Raw genomic sequence first — 10,877 nt, 5'->3', positions numbered from 1 at the left:
TTCTCATTCTTACAAGGTAAGGCTCGTGAAGTTGTCATCCATACTAAACACAACTCCTTTAAGTGCGTAACATACCGAGGTAAGCAAAACATAGTAGACGATACACTACCACGAAGGTATACTCTTACCTATCAAACTCATACTACTATTCCGAGAATTGAACATATCAAAGATGTATATCACGATAACTTGGATATTTCTGATATTTCTACCCATACTTTTAAAAGTGCTTTTAATGAGCTTTATCTTGTATACGAGTTTCCTTGCCAGCTAAACAGGTTCTACAGTCCACAAATCTCCTCCTGGGAATCATTAATTCATGAACCACACTTAGGATACTTAAGAGATTAATTTAACAAACCAGTTGACATGGTTTTTAAACACTCATTCTCGCCACACATTAATAAAACCATGGAGAAATTATCTGAAATAATCATACAGAAAGCTAACAGTGGCCGACCATGTTGAAATTCAACCAAAACATCAGATTACAAGACTTGTACGCAAAAGAGGATTTCAAGACTACAAGAAATCAGTTCCTAGAAAGAAGAAACCTCGACTGAAACGCATAAAGACACATCACATTGATCCTGGTAAATGTTTCACAAGTTTTCCTTTCAACACATCTAAGTCTCTTTCTCTTGGATTTTCAGATTCGAGGACGAATCCTTTTGAGGAGTGGGGGAATGATACATGCACCAGAGTCCATAATACATGCTTCTCTGGACTAATATTTCTACTCGAACCTATTAGAAGAACAAAGTCTCGAAGATTCAAAGCATATCTATTCGGTAAGTATAATGTGAATGAATCATTAAACGATTCTAATGTTGCTCCCTTTAATGTTTCATATTCGAGGTTGAAACTTTTTGAAGAAATGGAGGTTGATACATGCATCACAAGGCTCACATCAAAGGAAGAAGTAATAACTCTTCCAAATGATCCACTCGTCCAAGCTTTGGAAAAGAAGATCAGAACAGCAGCAGACTTGCGACGACTTTTTGAATGGGATCCTGATCTTATTTCGTCAACATGTCTTCTGGAGATAAAACCGTCTGTCCCTTATCTTTCAAACGGTTTTTGAATCGCATCAATCTGATATCGGGAACTCAAGATATATCCATTTTTCTGAAGACGGTGCATGCAGAAAATCTTATACGGGATTAATACGGGATTTTGAAAATATTACGAATTTTCAATATTTTTATTGATTATTTGTAATATAACTTAATATAGGATGATGCATTATCTTTTAGGATTAGATTTATTATTTTATTAGGAATTAAGGTTGGGTTAAAATATTATCTTTAGTTATTATTATTTTATTAGGAATTAGAGTTAAGACATGTTTAGTTTATTATTATTTTATTCATTAGTTATCTAAGGCCTTCAGAACTCAGCCCCTATATAAAGGAGGCTTCATTCAACTTTGTAATCGAAGATTTTTTTGATTAATAATACAACGAGAGTTCGTTTTTGGAAGTGCTGATTGCCTTGTGCCTTCGAAGCTTCTTCTCCTGGAGTTCTTTCAAGTTCTTGTAAGGGAGATTAATCTTCACACTCCAATTTGCCTTTTCATCGCGACTAGGAGGGTTGGTTAGAGCCATTTATCAAGTTTGCCTTTTCATTGCGACTAGGAGGGTTCGATAGGACACTTATCCATCTATTTTTCCACAAATCCATCTGCACCATCAATCATCTTTACCGTCCACCTTCGTAAGGGAGATCTTTTGATTTCTTTATTATCTTATCTTATTTTATTTTCAATTTCTTTATCTTTTGTTTAATTTATTCTAATCTTATTGCCTTGAAGAAACCCTAAAGAATCCTAGTTACTGCTGCCACCTTCCCCTATTCATCCCCTTTGTTCTTAATCGAGTCTAGAGCTTTCTAGGTTTGATTCTTCAACAAGAGCAACGTTCATTAACCCGCCACCGCTTCCCTATCAATTGGTATCAGATTTGGGCCGATTCTTGGAAAGAAGCAAGCAATATTGTTTGTTCTTGCACACAACACCGTCAATGTACCCCAAAGGAGCTAGTTCAGAGAATATTCATCGTTTCAGGTTATTTTTATTTAATTTTAATTTAGATTCAAATCCTTCTTGTTAGTTTGCTATTTTTTTTAAAAAAAAAAAAAACAAAAAAGCCAAAATTTCAAAAAAAAAAATTGCAAACGAAAGTATTTAGGGCTGATTTTATCCAGATATCATATTCGTCTTAAGTTTAATCTCCAGTCCTAAATTCACTTCGATCAGAGTTCATTAGATCATTCAAATTTTATCGGCAGATTCGGTCTAGAATATTGTCGAATTTCTTGAAAATTCTACAAGAGTAATTTTGTGGTGAAAATTTCCATATTGAAACTCCATATATTGGAGATCATTCACACAAAAAATCAGAATTTTTGGAGATCAAGAACAACTTCGAACAAAGAGATCAAGAAAAACAGATTGCTTGAGGACTCACCGTTCAACAGAGTCTACTGGATACTACTGAAGGTATTTGATTCTGAAATTTTACAGGTGGTTTCTTGACGCATCGAAAGACATTCAATAATTTTTCCAGAATTTTGGATATCGTTAACCCCCTCAAAAAAGTTGCTCAAGTTGATCCAGCGTTTTCTAGGTTTTCTGGTTTGGTCCTTTTTTTCTTTAACTCTTAGTGCTTTAGGTTCTTTTGTTTTTCCCTGTTATTGTTCTTTTTCATTATCTAACACATTATCTTCATTGTGTTAGTAGGACTAAAGAGTTTGCATACTTCTTCCTTCTTTGCATTCTTATTCTCTTGGAGTCTAACCTTTGTTTGGCCTCTTAGAACCTTTAGGTTTTTCTTATCGCCTTTGCTAGTAATCAAACTCCGATACGAACTTTGAAAGACTACTTTGTAAAGTGAGTTTTAAAGAGTACAAGATCGGCTTACTTGCCTCTCGTTGTGTTACTTTCTTGGAGTGACTTGTGAGGTTTCTTGCTTTGTTAAATTTATTTTATTTTTATTTTACTTTAAAATTTTCTTTTGAGTGTTATGATTTCAGGATGGGCGACAATAACAACAAGACACTTACGGCTATCTTAGCCACACTTACCCGACTCACGACTCAAGTTGAAAGATTTGATGAAATCGTGAGAGAACGAAAAAAACCACAACTGGATCTACCAAACCAGAATCCAAGACCTAACAATGCTGAACTTTTGGTACTCGGGCGAGAACAACCACGTTTTCAAGCACCCGAACTCTTTGCAAACCAAAGTTCACGATCCCGTCTTTTAAGGAGACAATCCAGACAGGTACATTGAATGGGAAGGAAAAGTTGATCTCAAGTTCGTATACCATGACTGCCCCCAAGCTAAACAAGTTCACCTCATCACCACACAATTCGAAGGATATGCTCGAACTTGGTGGATACAAACAAGGAAAAAGATCCAGAACTTCCAAATTCCAACAATCATTTCTTGGACCGACCTCAAACAAACCAAGAGGAACCGATTCCTACCGACACATTATAAACGAGAAGTTAAACAAAGACTACACCGACTTCGACAAGGTAGAAGTTCAGTTGAAGATTACTACAAGGATGCAGTCCTTACTCAATAGGGCTAACATAACCGAAAAGAAAGTCACCGTGTCAAGATTCATCGCCGGCTTAAACTCAAACATCACTGATCTTCTTGATCTACAAGGGTATGAAAACCTTGAAGATACACTACAGAAAGCAATGACAATCGAAATACAAATCCAAAGGAGATTCCGAGAACATTACCAAGGTACTTCATCCTCTTACCAAGGTAATCCTTCAAATCCTTCCTCATCTTCTGCTCCATCTTCTCTGAAAAAACCAAGAGATGAAAACCTGACAAGGAGAAAGAACGACCAGCAAAGAATGACACACTTCCAGCCCCTAAAGATCAAATGATAATTTGTGAGGAGGTAGGGAAAGCAAAAAAGAAAAAAATGAGAAAGAGGCAAAAGAAAAAGAGGTCACTAGTTACAAAAGCCAAAAGAATAATGCCCATGGGAGGTATGAACCTAATTATGAGAAAAAAGTGGCTCAAAATATGTGTGAGCACAAAAGAATTGAGAGAGAACCTTCTTTACAAACATCCTTCCATCCTTGTTCACTTTAGAGAATCAATTGTTTCGATTTCTAACATTAACAAGGATTTGTCTAGTGTGTTTTCATCTTTGTTACAGGATTTTCGAGAAGAATTAGGTGAACCACCTGACGGATTACCACTGGAAAAAGGAAAACAACACCAAACCAATCTAATTCAAGGTTCCATCATACCTCGTCAAACATACAATCTCTAAGAAACTAAAGAGTTAGATTTGTTATAAAAAGGCTACATCCATGAAAGCCTTAGTCGTAACGTCATCTTAATGACGAAACATGACTTGAACAACTCCACATGCTTTATAGTTCGTGCACAGGGAATCCATGTAAATGATGAGAAAGTAAAAACAACACGAGATTGGCCCACACCATCTTCCATCGCCAAGAGTTGTCGAATAGTGCTAGGTGACCCTCCTGACGGGTTACCACCTGAAAACCCTAATCACTATGCCATACCAATAAAGAGTCACGATTTACGAGAGTCTAAAGGTAAATATTTTATTACTCATTTTAATGACATTGTAACGTACTTCTTCTCATTCTTACAAGGTAAGGCTCGTGAAGTTGTCATCCATCCTAAACACAACTCCTTTAAGTGCGTAACATACCGAGGTAAGCAAAACATAGTAGACGATACACTACCACGAAGGTATACTCTTACCTATCAAACTCATACTACTATTATGAGAATTGAACATATCAAAGATGTATATCACGATAACTCGGATATTTCTAATATTTCTACCCATACTTTTAAAAGTGCTTTTAATGAGCTTTATCTTGTATACGAGTTTCCTTGCCAACTAAACAGGTTCTACAGTCCACAAATCTCCTCCTGGGAATCATTAATTCATGAACCACACTTAGGATACTTAAGAGATTACTTTAACAAACCAGTTGACATGGTTTTTAAACACTCATATCGTAACCGGTTTTCGTCCGGGTACGAAAAATTTATTTGACGGAAAAATTGATGTGAATAAATGGTTTTTGAAAATAATTTGGGAGTCGCCATCGGCCTTTTGGGTCAGGTAGGTCGAATACCTAAAATTATTTTTTAAAAGAGTTTTAAGAAAACATCAATTAAAAAATGAATTGATCTGCGTTTATAACCAAAAATTCGTTCTTTTTAATAATAAAAAGGAATCCGTGGTCGGTTACGTTTAGGGAAGGATGAGCACCCCTACAACGCCCAAAATTGGTATTTTTTAATTATAAATTGTCTCTATTATTAAAAATTCAAAATATATTTAATTTATAATCCTATTATTTCAAAATTATATAAAAAATATTTAAAAATATCGGAAAAGTACTTCTAGGTGCCTTAAGACAGCTCTTTTCTTTGATATTAAATATTAATTTGAATAAATTAAATAATAATTTTTTATAATATTTAATTTTAAAATACCAGAATAGGACATCCAGTTGTATTAAGACTGCCCTTTTCTTCGATATTGAAAAATAAATTTAAATAATTTATTGAAAAAATAAATTATTATTTATTATATATATTTATGACTACATAATAATAATAAAAATTTAAATATAAACAAATAAAATTAAAACAATAAAATACAATTAGAACTATATGAAAATATTTAAAATTGGTGACTAGATTATAGTAAAATTAAAATTAAATATCCAATTCATAATTAATCAAAATTATAGGGATTAAACATGCTATTTTCTTATTTATTAATTCAGTGACTAAATAAAACTTATTTAAAATTCGAATATCAGATTAAAATAAATTAAAAATATAAACTCGAGATTAAAATATTAATTATTAAATTAAGGGATTAAATCTGTTATTTACCCTATATATATTATTTTAATATAAAAGACTAAAATAAATAAAATTGAAATTAAAGAACCGAATTAAAAGGATTATAAACTCGATTTAGTGACTAAAATGTAAAGTTTACAAAATAGGCTGACTACGGAAAGGATTTAACTATTATTTAATTACACGAATAGCCCTCCCCGAAACGACGTCGTTCGGGAAGGGCTATTTAAAGCCGAATCCGGCTGGCCCTTCGGGCCATATCTCATTTCTTTTTTTTTTATTTCTCTCTCTAACTGAGAGAGAATAAACGCTCTCCCTTCTCTCTAGCTTCCCTCATCGGAGGGAAGCCGGTCACCGGACGGCAGCCGTCTGCCGCCGTGAATCTCACCGTCGGCCACCGCATCCGGTGGCCGGAAAAAATTATTTTTACACCATTATGTAGATCGGACCGTCCTAAGGACGGTTCCAGTGCTCTTTTCTCCTAAATAGCTCCCGATCGGAGTAAATCTAAAGAAGTACCTTCGGTTTTTGAAGGTTTTGGTGACGTTTGAAGAGGTCCGGTGGCTTCCTCGGTAAGCTTCTTTCCTTTCTTTTCGTTTCTGTTTTGGTTTACTGCTGGTTGTGGGTTGTTGTTCTTCGTTTGTATCTTTGCTCTCTGTTTCTGTCTCTCTCGGTCTATCTCTTTTTTTTTCTTCGCAGATGGGGTGATGGCTTTATAGCCATCACCGGTGTGGCCATCGGACCGGGTAAAAGAATACCCTTCGGTGAGTCACCGGACTCTCAGTGGTGACTCAACCCATAACCATAACGTGGACGGCTGGCGTTGGAGTTTATGGAGCCTTCGGTTGGGGCGTGGCAGCGGCTGGAGCGACGTGGAGCGGCGGCAGCTGGTGTAGTCCCTAGGGTATCATAACCCTAGGGTTTCGTCTGGCGCCATCTGGACCGTTGGATCAATGCTAGATCCAACGGTGGAGAAGCAAAGCGGCGACAGCTAGATAGAAAATCCTAATTGGGTTTTAGGGTTTCTGTTTTGGGCCAGTTGGGTCCTTTGTAATTGGGCCGGTCCAATCTGGGCCTGTTTGTAATTATTTTTTAATAATAATAATTATAATAATAATAATAATAATAATAATAATAATAATAATAATAAAATAAGTAAAAAAAATTAGTATCTTCAGCTGCCCCTCTTTGCTCATTCTTGTGTTAACAAGAATAGGGCAAATACGAAAAGATAATAAATTTTTTTTATCCATTTGGCTTCACTTGATTATAATAGCAATGTTAAATAAATTCTTCTCTTTCTTCAGATAAGTTCTTCTCATTATGAACTTTCCGCTGGGGATGATGTTGACCTATTTCCTTCTGTGATAGAGTCATTCCAAAGGTTGAATAAGCTCTTCTCATTATGAACTTCTTCTTTCTTTTTCAGATAAGTTCTTCTCATTATGAACTTTCTCTGGAAAGGTTGATGCTAACATATATGTGATAAAATTATGTAAAAGGTTGAACAGGCTCTTCTCATTGTGAACTTCTTCTTCCTCAGATAAGTTTCTTATTATGAACTTTCTCTGGAAATGTTGATCCATCAAGTGATGAATTTGAATAAAAGGTTAAACAAGTTCTTCTCATTATGAACTTTTTCTTCCTTCTTCAGATGAATTCTTCTCATTATGAACTCGAACTGGAAAAGCTGATCTATCAAGTGATGAATTTGAGCAAAATGTTAAACAAATTCTTCTCATTATGAATTTCTTCTTCCTTCTTCAGATGAATTCTTCTCATTATGAACTCGAACTGGAAAAGCTGGTCCATCAAGTGATGGATTTGAGCAAAAGGTTAAACAAATTCTTCTTATTATGAATTTCTTCTTCCTTCTTCAAATGATGAGTTCTTCTCATTATGAACTCGAATTGGAAAATGCTAATCCATTAAATGATGGATTTGAATCTTTGCTAAAAATCTTTGAAATTCCTGTCAAAATTCAATATGGATGAGAATGAATGAAAATGCACCTATTTTTGCAAACACCTAAATATGATGCATGAATGTTAAGTTATTTGATTTCAGATTGGTGAATTGAGTATTTCTTCAATTGTAAAAACCCAATAGATCTTTTTCTTCAATCAGAGAATCTATCATCTTGACAAATATAGATATAATGTCACAAAACCTCTTGAGAATAAAACTCAATAGTATAGGCTCTTGAAAAGCTTGCATTCATGCAACATGTTAATTTGATAACAACTCTCTGATTAGAAGTGACATTTCAAGATGATTTCACAGATATCGATAGTTCTTTTAATACCAAGAAATCTTGAATTCTGATTCTGATGAGGAGAATAAACTGTTTCTTGACAAAATGGGATTCTCAGAGGCTGAAGCTTCATAGCCATGAAGAGATGTGGTTCAGATTCATCAATTACAAAATTGACAGATTTAATATGTGCTGCTCAAATGACTAAGGCTGCTGATGCACTTCTCTGGTAAAAGGTAGGAAGTCATTATGCAATGATCCCAATTACAAGAAAAGGCGAAACTGGGCTATGATTTTGGAAAGGAATAAACAGAAGAAGCTTGAAAGAAGCTTCTTAATGAAGACGATCATGCAATTCATCTTTTAATTCCAATGATTGGTTCTGTGGTTCCTACCAAACCAGATCAGATAATTCAAAGAACACTTCCAGAAGATGCTATTAGCACATTCCTCTTCCAAATTCAATAACTGGTTCTGTGGTTCATACCAAACCAGATCAGATAACTCAAAGAACACTTCCAGAAGATATTATGAGCACATTTATCTTCCAAATTCAATGATTGGTTCTGTGGATCATACCAAACCAGATCAGATAACTCAAAGAACACTTCCAGAAGATGCTATGAGCACATTTATCTTCCAAATTCAATGATTGGTTCTGTGGTTCATACCAAACCAGATCAGATAACTCAAAGAACACTTCCAGAAGATGCTATGAGCACATTTATCTTCCAAATTCAATGATTGGTTCTGTGGTTCATACCAAACCAGATCAGATAACTCAAAGAACACTTCCAGAAGATGCTATGAGCACATTCATCTTCCAAATTCAATGATTGGTTCTGTGGTTCATACCAAACCAGATCAGATAACTCAAAGAACACTTCCAGAAGATGCTATGAGCACATTCATCTTCCAAATTCAATGATTGGTTCTGTGGTTCATACCAAACCAGATCAGATAACTCAAAGAACACTTCCAGAAAATGCTATGAGCACATTCATCTTCCAAATTCAATGATTGGTTCTGTGGTTCATACCAAACCAGATCAGATAACTCAAAGAACACTTGTAGAAGATGCTATTGGGTCTTATTATTTCTACTATGAGCACATGGCACTTGCTCCAGTTAATGTTTGGACTGGAATATCATAGTACTTATTCGATGTAGAGCCAGAATTTGTAGATTCAAAGCATTTTCATGCTACTACACTGAAAAGGGCTATATTCATAATTCTGCCAATTGAGAACAAATTTTCTCTTATTCTGCTTCCTCCATGTGCTGATGCTTTTCCATTGACAAAGAAATGATGGCCTTCCTGGGATCCAAGAATAAAGTTGAACTATTTATAAACATGTACAGAAAGTGCCAAATTGACAGAAAGGATCTGTAAGGCTCTTGAAGCTTATGACAATGAGCCACCTTCGAGTGTCCACAAGTATGTTCTTGATGAGTGCTGAAAATGGAATCTAGTATGGGTTGGAAGGAATAAAGTTGCTCCACTTGGATCTGATGAGGTGGAATTGCTTCTAAGTTTCCCTAAAAACCATACACAATGATCTGTATAGAAACATGTTCCATGGTAGTATCAATGTCCTGTCTCTTTTCTCTGGGATCAATGATGCAGAAGTTGCCTTTTATTGTCTTGGCATACTTTTGAAAGCAGATGTACAAGAACTGAATGATGATCAATTGGAGCAATTGATGAGTAGTTTTAATGGACTCAACCTTATTGTCGGTGGCATCCATTGTAACAACCTTACTGGAAGAAATAAACATCATTCATGGGCTTAAAGATTTTTGTTGGTGTATTTACTTGCAATGATTGCTACAACAAACTGTCTCTTCTACTGCTCCAATATACCCCATTCTTTTTGAATCTTTGTATTCTATGTCTTTAAAAGTATTAACATAAAGTGATATTCAGAAATCTTTAACTTATTTCAAAATTATGTTAATCCATAAAAGAATAAATTGAATTTTCGAAAATAAATTGAATCTCAAATAAATTGAACTTGAAATAGATAGAATTGTATTCAAAGTTATGACAAGCATAAGAATGATAAAAATTCAAATGACTCAACAAATTATTAGCATAAGTATTTCTAAATTAATCAAATTGACACAATTTAGAGTAATGATGTAAGCTTTTGTCTGGAAGATCTCAAATGTTGTCAAAATGCTTGTAGATGTGAAGTTTCTCCCAAACTGTCAAAATCTTAAGAGAGTTCAATTGCCAGATGCCTAATATCAACATGCATTTGAGCCGCCCTTTCAGGTTTTCAACTCAAATCCTTCCTTTGGTTACAAGACGCCCTTTTCGGGTTTTCATCTTGACCCCCCTTTTTCTTTTTCTTTTCTCTTTTTTCTTTCTTTTTTCTCTTTTTCTTTTTCTTTTTTCTTTTTTCTTTTTTCCTTTTCTTTCTTATTTTTTTTCTTCAAGCATAATATTTCTTGACAGAATCCGAGTTTATTGGATTTCTCAGAATTTTTCCATCCATTTCTGCCAAGATCAACGCTCCTCCGGAAAGGCCTTTTTCACAACTAGGCCCTTCCCAATTAGGCATCCATTTCCCACGGAAATATTTATGTATAGGCAAGATTTTTTAGTACTAGATCACCCTCTTGGAATTCTCTTGGATGTACTTTTTTGTCATGAGACTTCATCATCCGTTTCTGATACATCTATCCATGGCAAATAGCTTTCAATCTTTTCTCCTCAACAAG

Source organism: Hibiscus syriacus, unplaced genomic scaffold (genome assembly GCF_006381635.1).
Source record: "Hibiscus syriacus cultivar Baekdansim isolate YM2019G1 unplaced genomic scaffold, ASM638163v2 tig00013040_pilon, whole genome shotgun sequence".
NCBI classification, from domain to species: Eukaryota; Viridiplantae; Streptophyta; class Magnoliopsida; order Malvales; family Malvaceae; genus Hibiscus; species Hibiscus syriacus.
The sequence above is the reverse complement of the archived record's forward strand: the minus strand, read 5'-3'. Positions refer to the sequence as shown.